Genomic DNA, 18,421 nt, shown 5'->3' on the forward strand with positions numbered 1-18,421 from the left:
TGATTTTCACAAGGAATGGGAGTGGTAGAAGTGTATATGCATGTATGAGCAAAAACGTTTAGTGTATAAAATAGAGTGAATAGCTGACATTTGTGGCAATTTTCCTAGTTTTGTGATAGTAATTTTGTTGAGTTCCTGAACTTAGATGGCAAGCCCTCTTAGTGAGGCTGGCCTAATTCTATGTTCTCTGTGGCACCTAGTCACTAGGGCTGTGCAAGAGTCATTATTACCCAAAGTACCATAATAATGGCCATGCCCTCCCATGACGTTATTGTTTCCTATCCGCCAGGACATTAATTGCCTTCTAACTTGCTCTAAAATTGGTAGGTAGGGCACACTGCCAAGACTAGAGAGAAGAAAGCTGCTGGTAATATATTAAAAGCCTGTGAAAGGACATACTGATACCTCCTTCTCATTGGAGCATCTTCATATTTGCATGTTACTGCATTTGTTATGGGATATTAGTTCAGGCTTGCCTTATGTCTTGGATTCCATCTTATCATGGTCAATGTCTGATCTTTCCTTCAACTGAATGATTCAGACATCTCTGAAGTTATTTTCGCTTTTCCACTTTCCTTTACAGGCTTTTTATGAGTCATTGAATTGAAGGGGAGGTTACTTCTAAATTGGAAGGTGAGGATGAGAGAAGGGGGAGGAAAGTTCTGGAAAATAACTAGGAAAAGACACCTTATTGTTATGTATATTTACTGGAGGAATAATTTCTGCTTAGTTTGGTTATAGAGGTATGTAGTTTATTCAAATTTGACTAAAAATATAGGCGAGAAAATATACAATTTTTTCCTGGAAAATGCACCATACAGTTTTAGAGTCCTTGCCCTGCAAAGGACAGGAGGGTAAATAGAAGAGATATGAGACAAAGAGTTAGCAGGAAGAAGAAAGGGGCAAAGCACAAAATTTCCAAAGTCCAGATTCTTGGTCCCACAGGAAGTTCCCAATCATAAAGCAACGCTTGTGAGAGGAATACCTCCTTGCCCTGTCCCAACCCATCCCTGGGTGTATGTTTCATGGCCCATGGGTTTGTGTATTATAGATGGAGTTGTGAGGAAGGTGCGTTTAAATTTGATTTAGAAATTGAAAGAGTAATCAGGCCCGCATTTTGTTATTTAGGAGCCGGAAAAGTGAGTGGACATAAAAAAGAAAAGCAAAAAGCTAATGATGGATACATTTCTAGGAGCACTAGAGTTTTTATAGCAACATCAGATTTCTCAAAAGTGCCTACTGTGATTTGTACCCAAACGAATAAAAAAATGCAATCCTTTATTCTTGCGCATTGTGCCAATGTGAGAAAAGAACTGCAATTCATTCAATGGTTCTAATTTAGACCGCTAGGAAGAAGAGAGGTTTAGAAAAAAAAGACAAGCTTTTTAAGTATCTGACACACATCTACTACCGCTATTTAAGAACTGCTGAATATAAAAATCACGTTGTGGGGGCGGGGGCGGGGGGGTGCGGACTTCTCATTTCCAGAGCATCACAAGGGTAAACTGTAGTCCAAACTTGCCGATGGCTGCCTGGTCACTTCGCAGGAGCAGGGGTGAGTCTGGAAGCTGGAGAACACTCCACACGCCGCTTCAGTTTATTAACGACGTTTATAATTGCAACCGAAGTGGACTGATTTCTTCTAAATAAAGTTGTGCTTTGTCCTTTAGCATAGAGACTTCTGGAAAGAACTTCAAGGAAATTGAGCGCATTGAGACCTCAAGAAAAGAAGGGGAAATAAGCTTCTCCTTATAGGGAGGGAGCTGGAGAAAGTGATGAGTTTACAGTCTGCACTCTACAACAAAGAGTTAACCTTTCTCCGGTAACCTCGGATGTGAGCATCAACCCCTTCCTTGCTTTCTACTGCGCAACCAAACTGTGCCTAAGCTTGAACCAACCGTGGCGGTCATATCGCTTGCCAGTTGACTTAACAGACACTTTCGCCAGCCTATCATAATTTCGAACTGCCCAACCGTCAACCAATTACAACTAAAGCTTGGTCTGGGACGCTCCAGGTCCGGGCGGGTGCTAATACCGGGTCCAGGAAAAGGGGCGGTGAGGAGGCTATGACGGACAGGTAAATCAAGCCAGTCAGAGCAGAGAGCAGCCGCCCCACTATCCAATGGACAGGTAGGAAGTATGAAACGGGGTGGGCCTGTTGTCATGGGGGAGGTGGTGGCGCTAGGTGGCTGCTGGCGGCCGAGGTAGAGGCAGTGGCGCTAGAGTTAGTCGCGGGCAGCGGCAGGTGAGTGCCTGTAACGCGGGCCTGAGGTTTGGGGCCGTCGCGGGGCGGAAACTCCAGCTTGGCGCTCCGGAGGCGGAGGCCAGAGGCAGAGGGCCTGGACTGCGGGCTGGGTCGCGCCGGGGCGGGGGCCGGGGCGGGGGCGGCGGCGGCGGCGAGTTCGCGCTGACTGTGCTGGTGGGAGAATGGCGTGGCTCCCGGCCGCGGAGTTCGCGTCGGCAAGGTAGGCTGGGGCCGGACCGAAGTGGGTGAGACCGGAGTTCCCTTGGGACGTCCAGCCGCTCGGGTCTGGGGCACTGACTGGCGACTGATGTGTGAGGGTTAGGTCCCTGGGGAGACGGGAGAGCGGCCGGAGTCCCAGAGAGGGGGTGACCTGCGGTGACCGGTAAAGATCTGATCCGACGGCGAGTGATTCGGGAATACCCGGGACAGCTTGGGTGCAAGGGAGAAGGGGAACCCGGGAAGCCCGGGAGCGGCCCGAGCGGAGGGAGCTGGGGGGGCCGGGACACTGGGAATGGCTCGGGTTCGAGGGAGAAGGGCGGTGGGGAGACCGAGGGCGGCCGGGGTCCGAGGTGACAGGGAGCGCCCTGGGTTGGGGCAAGGGCGTCTGAGGAAAGGCAGGGAGGGGGCTGGGGACCCTCCTGAGAAAGGCCGCTGTCCGAGGGAGGAGGGTTCCTGGGGACTTAGGGAGCTGCGGGAGTTAGGAGGGTCGGACCTGTGGAGACCTTGACCAGCTTGGGGAGGCCCCGGAGCGCCCGGCCCCCTGCCGCTGGTCTGGGATGGGAGACCCCAGACTGGGCTGGGACCTCCTGGAGCTGAGGATCCTCGGTGGACCGGGAAAAATATCCTCGAGGCGTACCTCGGGTTTAAGACGGGACGGGGGTGAGGGGTCTGGCAGGGGAGTGGAAGTTTTCTCAGTTGGAGAGGAGTCAAGCAAAATGACACGGGGGTGGGCAGGGAGAAATAATTTCCTTGTGGGAAGGGAGTAGTAGCTAGGGCGCAGTAGGAGGGAGCGAGAAAGTTGCTTCGGAACAGAGGAGTGGTCTTGTGGAAACCAGCCAGAATAGTAGATATGAGAAGTTAACAGTGGGGTCATTAATAGGTTCTAAGGACTTCAGAAATAGAAGACACTTCCTAGCTTCATAATACTAAGATGCCGTCTAGGACCTGAGGAAAGGTCCTAAAAGCAAGACTAAGTGACTTGCATTCCAGTGCTTTAGAAAAAACAATTGTTTTAAGATGACAGCAGTAATATTAGAAAATCAGGACGTTGACAGGATGGGGAATTTGAAAGGGGAAAGGGGAGGAGTAGCTGAACTAAAGGAATAGGACTGGGGACTTGATAAGACAGGAGAGTCGCGAAAAGGATAGGCATATCCTTGCTAAATTAGAAATACGTTTGAATTCCAGTTCCACCACTTAGCTTGAACAACTTAACCTCTCTGTGCAAAAGTTTCCTCTGTTTAATAGGGATAATAATAGTTCCTACTTCATAGGGTTTTTTTTTTCCTCACGAGGTAGTATTTGTAGAGCTTTTAGAATAGTGACTGGCACAGAGTAAGCGCTGTGTACTGGATTGTTAAATAAAGGATAAAGACAGACCTGAGTTCTTTAACGCAGCAGTTCTCAAACTAGCTTGCACCAGAATCACTTGGAGGGCTTGGTAAAATACAGACTTCTGGCCCCACCCAGAGTTGCTGATTGAGTAGGTCTGGGATGGGGCCTGAGAATTTGCATTTATCTCAGGTGATGCTTATGGTCAGGGGACCACACGTTAAGAAGCGCTTGCTTTAATGAAAACAGTAATAATGTAGCAACTTGAAAATATCTGTCTACCCTGTTAGAGACAGGTAGAGGCAAATTGCAAAAAAGATCCTAGTATAAGGGATACCTTATTTTAAGGCTATGTTTTTTCAGACTGTGGATCATGATTTATTAGTAATTTATGAAATTGATTTAGTGGGTTACCACCAGCATTGAAAATAAAATGAAATAGAATAGAACAGAATTGACTGGCACTGCACTTAGTAGGGAAAAGTGTTGTTCTGGGAAACTTTTCTCATACATGCGTGAACTAGGTCACAATGTAAAATGTATTGCTCACAGTCAAAAGAGTTTGAAAAATTGTTTTGAGCCATGCAGTGCAGCAAAAGCACTAGGGGTATCTAGGGACTGGGTTTATTATTTATTTGTTTATTTTTCTTCTTTTTGTGGTAGTTTTTTCTCAGATGGTGATACAGTCTATTAAATTTCTTCAGTTTCTGATTTGGTTTCTCCTGTGTTTGCCTTATCGCATATTGTGTTATGCCTCTTTAGAAACTGAGAATCTTGGGCGTGAGGATTTAAGGGAATTTGAAGCAGGGAAATGAAATTGACTGGTGTTTCTCAGATGTGGTACACTCTTGTCTCTCTTGTGCCCTCTTGTTTACCTTCTCTTTTTTTTTTTTTTTCCCCACTGTACCGTAAAGCAGTGTCTGTAAAAAAACCTGAGTATACACAGACATATTGACAGTAAACAACTAACACTGAAATGGGCTGGTTTGAGAACAGTTCATGTATAGAAAATAAGTAAAAACCAAGCACATTTTTCAAAAGAGAAAAGTGAAAGGGTGTTTCCTTTTTAGAGAGTAAATGCATCTTAAAGCTTTTTATTGCCTTACACTAATACAAAGCATATAATATAAAAGCATTTTTAAGGGAACCGGATATACTTGTGTATTTTATATATCTAGATTTTTGAAGAGGGAATAGTGATAATACTTGACAGTAAAATACACCTGGGATAGAGGCTTAACTACAAAGTAAATAGTTTATTTTGCGGGAGCTATTGTGTTGATGGTTTTCTCGTTGGAGAAGGAACTGGATATCGCATATGTTGTAAATTTAACTTATTTGAGGGACCTAAATGTAATCTACAATACTTATTTTAAGCTATATTAAGAATATATATGTAAGTTTTGTGCTGTTCTTGGTTTGATTTTTCTTCTCTTGAAAAGTAGATGATTTGTATTTAGAAAGAGTCAATTTAGATCTGTTTTTGTGGATAGAAGAACAGAGAAAGCAGTATTGAAAACTGAAAGAGATTCTTGCAGCTCTCTTAAAAATCTTTAATCTTTAATCCAAGGATTTATGTAACCCTTTTATTAATGTTTTATGAAAGTGTGAAGAAACTATTGGTGTAGCTTTGCATCAGGATTTTTAGGTAGTTTTTTCTCTCTCAAAAATCATTTTTAGTTGTATTTCAGGTTTTTATATTTCATTAAAATTTTTATTTTTGTTTGGAGGACTGCAAAACATAATCATTGCATGTTTGAGTTGAAAAACATAAGCAGTCTTTTCACAAAACAAATTGACTAATTTTTTGTGACAAAGGTTCCAAGGATGAAAGCTTTTGAATTCCTTGCATTGAGTTAAATGGAGTAGCCCTACCACCAAAATGGTTGTTCTTTAAGTCATTGTACAGTTGGTGGGCACATTTGTATAGATCATTCAGTTCTTTACTAACCGATGGAGGAATGTAAAATCTTAATAATCGAGTGTGGGAAAAATATAAAAGTTCGTTCTTCATAATTGTGAACATTAACCAGTTTAATTATTTGCTTTTTAATAAATGGACTTTATTCATTCATAATTTAACTATACTTATCTATGAATAGCTCTGATTGCTCAACTCATTTTACAGTGAGATTTGTTACTCTGTAGTTGAATAAATGGTGGTTTGTTTTTTTTTTATGAGGAAGATCAGCCCTGAGCTAACATCCATGCCAATCCTCCTCTTTTTGCCGAGGAAGACTGGCTCTGAGCTACCATCTATTGCCAATCCTCCTCCTTTTTTTCCCCAAAGCCCCAGTAGATAGTTGTATGTCCTAGTTGCACATCCTTCTAGTTGCTGTATGTGGGACGTGGCCTCAGCATGGCCGGAGACGCGGTGCGTAGGTGTGCGCCCAGGATCCACCGGGGCCGCCAGTAGTGGAGCGCGTGCCCTTAACCACTAAGCCACTGGCCGAGCCCACCAATCCTCCTCTTTTTGCTGAGGAAAACTGGCCCTGGGCTAAACATCCGTGCCCATCTTCCTCCACTTTATATGGGATGCCAGCACAGCATGGCTCGACAAGCAGTGAGTCGGTGCCCATGAACCCTGGGCCGCCACAGCGGAGCACGCGCACTTAACCGCTTGCGCCACCAGGCCGGCCCCTAAATGGTGGTTTTTTAAGTCCCAAAGAAACTGTGTGCTCCTGACTGTACAATTTATTTAATGAGACCCAATTTCACATATCAAAGATTATTCAGGTAAGTGATTTTAAAGAGTAGAAGTTCAATTAACACTAGTAATTAAGTTTATTTTCTGTTTCAGTAAAGTTTTGTCTTCTTTTGTAAATAGCTTCTGATCTCCTTTCTCTGTTTCTTGCCCTCCAACTACTCATACAATAAATCCTAATGGAAATGTTGGAGCCTGAAGATCTAGTTCTGTACAAGTACAAAACACCTGTGTCTGGTGTTTAGTTTGCTGGGAGAATTCCTTTTATTGGAAAAGGTCCTTTGGTAAACTTATCATCTTAAAAAAAAAAAAAGTCTTTTATTTAATAGAGTACCTGAAATGCTACATTTCATTTTGGACTTGTGAAACACATCTGTTGTGTTCAATAGATTTTGATTTCTACAGACAGGATCTTGAATTCTGCCTATTTCTGAACTCTGATATATGTTTCCTTAATAGGGCTAGGGAGAAAGAAAACAATTAGATTATACTCTTTAAATATTAAAAAAATTGCATATTTTTTTATCTTGACATTATGATAAATCCTTTATTTGCAAAGAAAAGTTGTTTCAGTAATGTAACATTGAAATTTCATTATTAAAGGTAGAAATACTATATAAGACTTTAGGATGTTTGTTCAGGTGTGAGACACAGGTACTGATAAATAGTATGTCATTATGATATAGCCATATATTTTTGAGAATATAAAATATGCACTTGGAAATCTTGGGGCAAAAGGAGGATTGAAACTAAGGGAGAATGAGGAGAATACTGACGTGTTTAAAGAGGAGTCTGGAGGATCTGCAGGAAGTATGTCTAGAGGAGTGAGCCGTTCTTGGCAGTTTTCCTGGAGTGACATATGTAAAGGAGGATGATCCTATTTGCAGCATTCTCCCATGGACATATTTTTCATTCTCTGCAGTTTCCACTGCTTGCTATAACTCTTCCTTTGTTTTCTTCTACTCAGGAAAGCATGTCAGAATGTAAGTGAATAGACTGAGAGTTGCTAGTCCTAGAGGATGGGAGCCTGGGCAGGACCATGGGGATTTAGAAGGCTGGACATTTGTCTCCACTTTTGCAGCTTTTGGGAATAGGTCCCTGGCAATTGTAACTAGGCCAAGCCTTCTCACTTGTCCTTTCCAGTGGCGTCTGGGATTAAGCAGTAGAAAGAGGCCCCCAGTCATTTTAAATAGATTAACCATGGAGCAGCTATATTAATAATGAATATTCAGGGACTCCTCCTCTCCTCACCAGAACTCTGTTTCTTCCCACTGGCTTGCTGATTCCTTACATTCTTCTAATCAGGGTCGAAATCTTGAGTTCTCTGATTAGATAGCAAAATCTTAATTGTGGTAACTTGTTTATATTAAGGTGTATATAGTTAATTAGGAAAATGATTATTATCAGATTTTTTCCAGTTTAGTTAGTTAGAAAGAAGATTTGAAAGCTGTAGAACACTGCTTGGCTTCTGAATAAAGGCAACACTGGGGAAGCTAGGAACACAGAAAAAAGCAAAATTCATAACTTTATTTAAGATTGACCTTGGCTACCTTTGACCTTAGAAAAGTAAAAATTAGTGATGCTTTTGTCCTGGTCATTTATGCACAAGTATACCTTAGCAGTTTACAGCTACCTTGGCAATGGCAGGATATAATCAAATAAGGAAAGAAAAGAAGTGGCACCCTTGCTCCCCAAAAAAGCCTACCCATTTCCCCGAATAACTACGGATATTCCTCCGCTTCATTACCTGGACCCCTTATAATAGCTGGTTAATCACCCCAGGAGCTAAGTTCATTTTGTGAACTTAATTCCCACTTCTCCATTCTTTGGCCATTGGATAAAGCTTGTGCTGTGGAACGCTCAGCTTTGATTACCTTTCAAATCTGAGACACCGACCAGGAAAGAACCCTCTGAAGAAGGGATCGATTGTGGGTACAAGGCCCACCCATGGGTCCCTCCTTGGAGCTCCTCTGAGTGTGGGTTGGAGTCCCACCGGAGTGAGGTGAAATTGGTAACAATACCTTTCACTTGTGTTACGTGGTGCTGCTTTGCATAATTTATGCAGGTTTATTTACTTAATTGTTTCTATTTATATTTAGTTATTTATTTATTTAGTTAGTTAGTGAGGAAGATTAGCCCTGAGCTAACATCTGTCGCCAATCCTCCTCTTTTTGCTGAGGAAGACTGGCCATGGGCTAACATCCTTGCTCATCTTCCTCCACTTGATATGGGATGCCACCACAGCATGGCCTGACAAGCAGTGCGTAGGTGCGCCCCTGGGATCCGAACCACGGGCCGCTGCAGTGGAGCGCGCACACTTAACCGCTATGCCACCAGGCCAGCCCCTACTTAATTGTTTTTAATGTAACCAACTTTATTATAAGGAATTTTAGCTCCCAATATTCTTTAATCAAGATAAACCTTTTTTTCAATCTAGAATCTCACAGAACCGTAGACTAGCCTGATAATGACAGAAGTATATTTGTAACTATCCTATTATGAAATTGAAAAAGGTATCATTTGTGTTCTGAGGAAGCATGATAGAATGGACAAAATCCAAGTTTTGTAATTGTATGACCGTATTTTTGAATCCTGGCTCTGTCATTTACTAATTGGGCAGTTTATTAAACCTCTCTTAGCCTCAGTTTTGTCATCCATAAAATGGAGCTTTTACTCTCCTCCTTACTAGGGTGATAGTGAGACTTAAATGAAAAGCATTTTGTATAGTGCCTTGCCCATAGTGGACACTCAATACTTGGTGGTGTTAATTATTAATAATCGTAACAATATGAGGTCTATTATAGACTTCTGTTTCTAGGAGGGGCTAATATTCCAAATACTGTGATATAAGCAGTATAGCAGTTAGGAAAACCAGAGTTGACTTTAAAATTTTACATGTATTTTAAGCATTTGCTACCTTAGTTTGTTTTTGTGGTTGGTTTAGTTTGGTGGATTAGACTAACACATGGGGCAATTAAGGCTAATATTTTATCATATGGTTACAGGCTGTTTAGCATATTACTTAATCCTCTCCCACCTATGTATGAGTTTTTGTTAACAGTGGGAACCATTAACCTTACTACTAGAAGAAACAATTGAACACTATAGAGTTAATGATTTTGAATTAGTTCTAAATGCCTGTTAGAAAGAATCAGTTTATCTTCCCCTGTAGTTAATACATTCCACTTCACTATTCAAGTAGAAGTAAAAAAAATTTTTTTTGAGGAAGATTAGCCCTGAGCTAACATCTGTTGCCAATCCTCCTCTTTTTGCTGAGGAAGATTGGCCCTGGGCTAGCATCTGTGCCCATCTTCCTCTATTTTATATGGGATGCTGCCACAGCATGGCTTGACAAGCAGTGAGTCGGTGCTTGCCGGGAATCCCAACCTGTGGATCCCGGGCCGGCGAAATGGGGCGCGCGAACTTAACCACTACACCACTGGGCTGGCCCCTAGAAGTGGATTTTATTTCATAAGTTAAATCCTGTACCTTCCTTAGTTAAGGATTCGGTCAAAGGTGAAGAAAAATCTTTCTGCATCTATAGAAAGCTGTTAAAAGCTGTATTATCTCTTAAATTGTCTCTGATGAAAGCAGGTGTGTAATTTCCGTAACATTCATGATATAATGGGTTTTCTTTAAATTTTATCAATGAACATAATTTTTGAATGGTTAACTGTTTTAAAGAGTGATTCATTCTTACTTTTGAAAATTATTTATTATTGCTAGTATGGAGGGATGATATTTTCTATGATAGCCAAGTCTTCTTTGCCTTTGCAAGGAATACAATACTAAATACTGTATTGAAAATATTGGGAAGAAAATGAACTGTAAATGTTCATATATATGTCTGGTCATCATTTCTAAAAATGTTAACATGTTACCTCAAAAGCTATTCATTTCTTAATGATCTCTTTCTCTTATATTCAGCCTAATTGTAGAAACCATACATTTTGGTATTATATTGTTGAGAATTTTTTTTTAGAAGTTATTTTGTGATATTGGATTTAATCTCTTCATGAAGTTGTAAATTTTTTGCAGTAAGGACTTTGTTTTATCTTTTTTGGTGTTTTCTGGCATACATAAATGTGCTGATAGGAAGACCCTGATTGAGAGTTGAGTTTATGACGTCAGCTAAATGAACTCCGACTACTTGAGTTCAAATCCAGCTCTACTTTAGGCAAGTTAACTCTTTTAGCTTCAGTTTTCTCATCTGTGAGATAAATCGCTTTGGAGATTATATGAGATAACTCATGTAAAGCGTTTAATACAGTGTTTAGCTCATAATAAATACTTAGTAAATGTTAGCTACTGTTGTAGGGATTCAGGATTGCTGATAGGAGGTAAAAGCTTTTTCTGTGTTTTTTTGCATGGACTATAAAAGAGTCTTGTATATTAAGTTGAACTATGAAACTTAAACTTCATTTAGACATTAAAAGCAATCTTGAATTCTTGACTCTGTTGTCTTATTTTTAGTCCCGTCAATCTGTGGAAAAACTTGAATCTTTATTTTAATACAGCTGTATTTTTGCCTTTAAGTCACAGTAAATTCTTAATTATTTACACCCAGCTTAGCAGTGTTATAACTAATTCTTAAATTTTTTAGGATTATAGGGTGTAGCTATGGAACCTTTTACATAAATTTTTCATTAGATATGACTTCTGTTTCATTTAAGCTAATATTTAAGTACTGAATATCCGTGGCATTGAATATCTTTATCAGCAGTTCTCAAACTGTTACCTGCAACTCTTTGGATTGGGGAGGGATGTTTTCTGTAGTTAGTAAAGGGTTCTTAAAATCCGTTTGCTCATCAAATATTATTTGTAGACAAAAATAATAAGTTCTAAATATATGCATATATTGTAAGTTGCATATGCATATATATTTAGCAAGTATATGCATATATATTTAGAACTTATTATTTTTGTCCATATATACAAATATATTTGAACAGTATCCATATTCTTCAAATAAATGTTGAGATGAATCTTAAAAATCTCTATTTTAAAGGCTAGACTAAATTCATAGTAACTTTGATTGTTTTGACTATTTGTTCCATCAGTGGATGCTGGAAATTCAGCTATTACCATGTAGGGATCAGTTAATATTTTGACTTTTAAAAAGATTCATCATACTTAAAAATTCTCAGCCTACTCTTTCTACCCTTTTCTTACCCAAATATACCACTTCAGAAACACTAGTATACTTCTATTCCCCCAACATGGCATGTGCATTCTTTTTCTTTTTTGGGGATAGCTTTATTCAGGTATAATTCACATACAGTGAAATTGCATGTATTTAAAGTATACCGTTTGATGAGTTTTTACCTGTGTATACATCACAATCAAGATAAGGAATATACTCACCACTCTAAAAGTTTCCTTCTGCCCCTTTGTAATCTCACTCTCCCTTTCCACCCCCAGAAGTAACCACTAATCTGTTGTCATTATAGATTAGTTTGCATTTTCTAGAATTTTATGGAAAGAGAATTGTATGGTGTATACTCCTTTTTTGAGATGGAGGTCTGGCTTCTTTTATTCTGCCTAATTAATTTGAGATTTACCCATGTTATTTTGTGTATCAGTAATTTATTCCTTTTTGTTGCTGAGTAGTATTCTAATATATGGATATATCACAATTTTTAAAATCTATTCTCCTGTTGATAGACATCAGATTGTTTCCAGTTTTGGGCAATTCAAATAAAGCTGCTATGGACATTTGTGTACAAGTTTTTGTATGGACATGTGTTTTCATTTCTCTTGGGTATTTACCTAGTAGTGGAATTGCTGGGTGATATGGTAACTCAGTTTTCCAGAGTAGCTACAACATTTTATATTCCCACCAGCAGTGGGAATGAACATTCCAATTGCTCCACATCCTCACCAACACTTGTTATTATCTCTGTTTTTTGATTATAGCCATTCCAGTGGATATGAAGTGAATACTCATTGTTGTTTTATTTCGCGTTTCCCTGATGGCTGATGATGTTGAGAATTTTTTCATGGGTTTATCGGCCATTTGTATATCTTCTTTGGAGAAATGTCTATTCGGATCCCTTGTCCATTTAAAAAATGAGATTATTTATCTTTTATTATTGAGTTATGAGTTATAAGAAAAATCTTTATATATTCTGGATACAAGTCCCGTATCAGAGGTATGATTTGCAAATATTTTTTCCCGATATGTGGGTTGTGTTTTCATTCTCTTAATGGTGTCCTTTGAAGCACAAAAAGTTTTTCATTTTGATGAAGTCCAGCTTGTTTTTTGCTTGTGCTTTTGGTATAATATCTAAGAAACTATTGCCTAATCCAAGGTCATGAATATTTATGCCTATGTTTTCTTCTAAGAGTTTTGTAGTTTTAGCTCTTACATTTAGGTTTATGATCCATTTTGGGTTAATTTTTATGTATTGTGTAGAGAAGGGGGTCCATCTTAACTCTTTTGCATATGGATATCCAGTTGTCCCAGCACCATTTGTTGAGACCATTATTTTTTGTTTATTGGCTTGTTAGAAAAGTTTAAAATTTTCTGCTTTGTTACTAATTTTTCAAAGTAGCACTTTGTTGACCTTTTGGTGGCAATTGGGGTCATGGTGCGGAGGGAAGCAGTTTAGAGTTACAAGAACGGGTTATATATGAACCCACTGATTTAAATACAGTCATGTGCCGCATAATAACGTTTCTGTCAGCAACAGAACGCGTATACGACAGTGGTCCCGTAACAGTAGTACCATATAGCCTAGGTGTGTAGTAGGCTATACCATCTAGGTTTGTGGAAGTACACTCTATGATGTTGGCACAACAACAAAATCGCCTAACAATGCATTTCTCAGAATGTATCCCCATTGTTAAGCATGACTGTATACAATTGTATAATTTCATCCTTAAATTACTTTATACTTGAACATTAAATGAAGTTCAGCAGACATTTTTCTGCCTACTGGGCAACCTTGTGTCCATAATTCTACAGAAACTTCAATGCTGGACCATTTAATGGAAATCAGGGTCAGATTTTTAAACACGTGGCTTGAAGAAAAGCTTGTATTATGCCCCTTCTTCTTTTCCTCTCTCTCCCTCACTCCCTCCTTTCCTAAAACTCAAACTCACCTCCTAACCTTTTTATCTTAAGAAGACTCTTGTTTTGGGTTATTACACATAGCCTTTTTCTGAAGGAGATCAAATACTAAGACTTTATTTTTTAAGTTGGAAAGTCAAGGAAATGTTCTATAGGGATGATTTAAAACATTATAGAGAAAAATTATAAGGATTTTTAACCTTGGTAAATTTAAAATCCAGACTTATCATTAATATCAAAGTTTTCTTTTCCATGTAATCCTAGTTGAAGGTTAGAAATAACACGGTATTTTCTTTTTCATTTAAAGAATAATAAAAATATGATAGTTATTTTAGACCTTGTGAGATTTAGCATTTTGAAAAAAACTTTTTCTTTGTTTATAGAACATTTAACTCTTAAATTGGGCTTTTAACTTTTTTCCTATGTTTTAATAAGCATTAATTATTCTCTTTTGGAGATCTTAAGAGCAAAGGGAAAAGTATACATCATTTACAGAGTATTTGGATTTTATGTGTCTCATCTCTGTAGAGTTCTGCTTGCTTAGAATATGAGGCCAGTACTTTGCCAAGTAAGAACCAATTTCCTGGGAAATCAGGTTGCTGGCTTGACTTCTTGCTGTGCCTTTCCCTTCTTCTTTTGTTGCTTTGTAAAAGAGCTGAGTTCAGTCCTGTGGAAAATCACTAAATCATCTAATTATTTTCCCTAGCTCAAATTAAACACGATTGGTATATATTTGCATTGTACTGAATTCTGTAACTTTTTCTTGTTACAGATTTCTTGGCATACCCTGAAGGACTTTGTCTTCATTTGATAAGCTGGCTATTTGTATCTGAAATAGTATTAATGGTGTGTTCCTTTAATGAATGTTCTTATTCTTTTGGTCTTTTTTTTTCCCCCCTCCAGTAGACCTAGTTAGTGAGGGGTATCCTATGTGTTCTTACAGTGAAGCCCAGACACTTGTGAAATGTAATCATAGTTTCTGTGATATTGGCCCCTAATTATTTTTTTTAAATGACATCAACATTTATTGTCTCTGTTTTTTCCTCTTGCATATTTTTACTATATATTTATACATAATTTTGGAGCTGCTTTTTTTTTTTTTTTAATTTTATTTATTTTTTCCCCCAAAGCCCCAGTAGATAGTTGTATGTCATAGCTGCACTTCCTTCTAGTTGCTGTATGTGGGACGCGACCTCAGCACGGCCGGACAAGTGGTGCGTTGGTGCGCGCCCGGGATCCGAACCCCGGGCCGCCAGCAGCGGAGCGCGCGCACTTAACCGCTAAGCCACGGGGCCGGCCCTGGAGCTGCTTTTTTTTTAACATGCATTTTAATATCATTAGAATTATTTGAAAAGAATTTAAAACAACTGAAGAATATTCCATTAATGGATATATCATTATTTGTGCAACCAATTTCCATAGTGTTCACATTTAGATTGTTTATTACTTTCTGATTACAAACCAAACTTCAGTGAATATTGTTAAACGAAAATCTTTGTCCACATTTCTGTGTTCCTAGGATAGATTCCTGAAGTAGAATTATGAAATCTAGGTATACATTTCTTAGGACACTCGAGAGCAAAACATTGTACAGTTACTTTCTAGAAAGGTTGTACCAGTTTACATTCCCATTAGCAATATATGAGATTGAGATATATAACTTTGCCAGCAGAGTTATCATTTAAAAATATTTGCTAATTTGATAGGGAGAAAATAGTAACTGGTTTCTGAAATTTTTATTTATTTGATCGTTAGTGGAACATTTTAAATATGATCATTATTTCCTTTAAGTGAAGTTATGTTTCTGTTCTTTGACTTTTTTTTTTTTTGAGTGACCTCTAATTTTTATGTGGAATCTAGGGATGGATAATATTCAAAGCTGTTATATAATTTACATAAATGATTACCAAAAAATTGTTTCATGCGCGTTTCAATTTAGTTTTTCCTTCCCTCTTCACAACTACTTTCTGATTGTGTGTTCTTAAATTTCATATTAATAGAATAATACCATATGTACTCTTTTTATCTAGCTTCTTTTGCTTAACGTGTTTCTGAAATTCATTTTGTTTTGTACATTTACTTTTCTTTTTTTTATTGATGTCATAGTAATTTATAACATTGTGAACTTTTAGTTGTACATTATTGTTTGTCAGTCACCATATAAATGCGTCCCTTCACCCCTTGTGCCCACCCCCAACCCCTTTCCCCCTGGTAACCACCAAACTGTTCTCTCTGTCCGTGTGTTAGTTTATCTTCCACATATGAGTGAAATCATGCTGTGTTTGTCTTTTTCTCTCTGGCTTATTTCGCTTAACATAATACCCTCCAGGTCCATCCATGTTGTTGCAAATGGGACGATTTTGTCTTTTTTATGGCTGAGTAGTAGTCCATTGTATATATATACCACATCTTCTTTACCCAATTTTTTTTTTTTTTTGCTGAGGAAGATTTGCCCTGTGCTAACACCCACTACCAATCTTCCTCTTTTTGTATGTGAGCCACCACCGTAGCGTGGCCACTGACAGACAAGTGGTGTAGGTCCACTGGGTACCAGGAACTGAACCTGGGTCTCCGAAGTGGAGGGTGCCAAACTTAACCACTAGGCCACCAGGGCCGGCCCTATATTTACTTGTTTATTTAGGGAATAATCAATAGAAAATTACAGCTGTAGTATGCCCTTTTAAATACAATGCCGTTGAAGCAGTCTCTAGACCACAGTGTTAAATATTCAGTTTACCTCAAGTCCAAGTTGTATCTCCCTAAGACATTGTTTCCATCACAGTAGCCATTTTAAGCCAGTCGTCTTTTTCTTTTTCTTTTCTTTTTGCTGAGGAAGATTCACCCTGAGCTAACATCCATAACAATCTTCCTCTGTTTTTTAGTATGTGGGCCACCAGCACAGCATGGCTGCTAACAGAGCGGTGTAGGTCTGTGCCTGGGAACCGAAGCCCGGGCTGCCAAAGTGGAGTGCGCTGAACTTAACCACTAGGCAACTGGGGCTGGCCCCAAGCCAGTCTTCTTTTTATACGTGGGTAATTTCTAGAGCGAATGCTTTACTCAGGATGAACATGCACCAAGAATGCATAAGAAAGAAATATGAAAGTGCAAATAATTTAACGGTTTCCGTGGGACTATCACTTAATAAAACCCTGGGATTTATTTGCCTCTTTAAAAGCACCAATTAAAAAATTCCTCAAAAGTTTGTATTGTAGCAAGAAAACTCAAGTGAGTTACTAAACAAAAAATAAGATTATTTTCAGAACAAAAATTATCTTCAGCGAGGGATTGTTTAAAATATATTTTAAAATGAGACATAATTTGAAGAAAATAAAAATAAGACATCCTCATTGAATAGTAAATTTAAATCATTATTGCAAACAACGGATAACTTCCTAGGTGGCACAGATTTCCATTTTATGAATATACCACACTTTGTTTTTCCATTCTCCTTTTGATAGACATTTGAGTTATTTCCAGTTTTTGCCTGTTGTGAATAAGACTGCTATAAACATTCTTGTCCAAGTCTTTTTGTGAACATTTGTTTTATATCTCTTGGTTGAATACCTACGAGTGGAATTGTTGGGTCACAGGGTAGATGTATGTTTAACTTCATAAGAAATTGCCAAATGGTTCTCCAGTAGCAGTGTATGAGATCCAGTAGCTCCATATCTTCGCCACCACTTGGGTTGTTAGTCTCTTTGAATTTTAGCCATTCTAGTGCTTATAAAGTAATATCTTAGGATGGGTTTGATTTGCATTTTTCAGATGAATAAAGATGTTGAGCACTTATTCTTTTTTTCTTGTTAAAATCTTTACAAAGGCAAATTTGCAGATTAATAAATATCTTAATGAAGATTCAGTGTGTTTTATTACTACATATGGATCTAGACTTATTAATCTGATTTGTAAGATCAGAGATTAATTTGTAATTAAAAGTAACATGAAAAACATTTATTTCACCTATAAAAGATTTTTTAGACGTTCCATATCATGGTGATAATTCATATAGATTTCTTGGAGTTAAGTAAACATTTGCTGTTGATTAATATTTGTGAGAACTTTGATAAATAAATGATTCAGAAGGAAGACTTCAGGCTGTATTTTGTAGAGCTGCTTTTTGAGTTTTGTGTATTGAATCATTGATTCAGAAACATTAAAATTGCATGATCTGGCTAGGAAACTAGGCTGTATTTGAGCCACACATGAGAACTGTTAGTCTAGTAAGGGTATCAGGTGATGATAACACTAGCAGCAGCTAACGCTATATTCCAGGCATTGTTCTAAGTGCTTTACATGCACTAATTTAATGCTCGTAATAACCCCTATGAGGGTAGGTACTATTATTATCTTTATTTTCCAGTTGAGGAATCTGAGGCACAGAGGTTGAGCAATTTGCCCAAAATCATAGAGCAAGTGGTGGGCTGGTATTGAAACCTAGATAGTCTGGCTCCAGAGCTCATGCTCTTACCCTTAGCACTATAGTGATTCAGTTAAATGCAATCAATTTTGCATTCTTTATAGAACATATCATTGTGTGGTAGTGGTGGCCAAAGTTTAAAATGGGATTTCTAGGTTTGCACATATGCTGTCTACCGTTCTCCCTCCCTTCATTATCAGTACTCCTGTCCTGTATCCTAGGGGGATGATTTATGGAAGCAAAATTAACAGATGGTGGACAACCCTAGTAACCTGAGATTGAGTGCTTTCCTAGAGATCATGTCATTTCTCTCTATACCTTAATTGAGTCTTAGAATTGGAGCAACTCTTTTCAGACTGTCTTCAGCAGTGTTTGTTTAACTGGTCTTTGTGAAAATCTCTGAATGTAAATGTTTAACATCCTCTGGAAACA

At 38.5% G+C, this 18,421-nt stretch overlaps 1 protein-coding gene across 9 annotated transcripts in view; it reads left to right on the forward strand.

Annotated features, from left to right (window-relative positions):
• Nucleotides 1-2,154: 2,154 nt before the first annotated feature.
• NUMB (NUMB endocytic adaptor protein) overlaps nt 2,155-18,421 on the forward strand; it is a 159,543-nt gene continuing 143,276 nt past the window's right edge. For 6 of the 9 annotated variants that reach the window (XM_087448264.1, XM_087448262.1, XM_087448270.1 and 3 more), the window contains exon 1: nt 2,161-2,245. The gene's annotated coding sequence lies outside the window, so the exon portion shown is untranslated. Of the gene's footprint in view, nt 2,246-2,407; nt 2,466-18,421 lie in introns of those variants that run through there. The other 3 variants (XM_014784383.2, XM_087448266.1, XM_087448263.1) reach the window with 3 other exon arrangements.

Source organism: Ceratotherium simum, chromosome 24, assembly GCF_057802395.1.
Source record: "Ceratotherium simum simum isolate JZ-2026a chromosome 24, ASM5780239v1, whole genome shotgun sequence".
Lineage (NCBI taxonomy): Eukaryota > Metazoa > Chordata > Mammalia > Perissodactyla > Rhinocerotidae > Ceratotherium > Ceratotherium simum.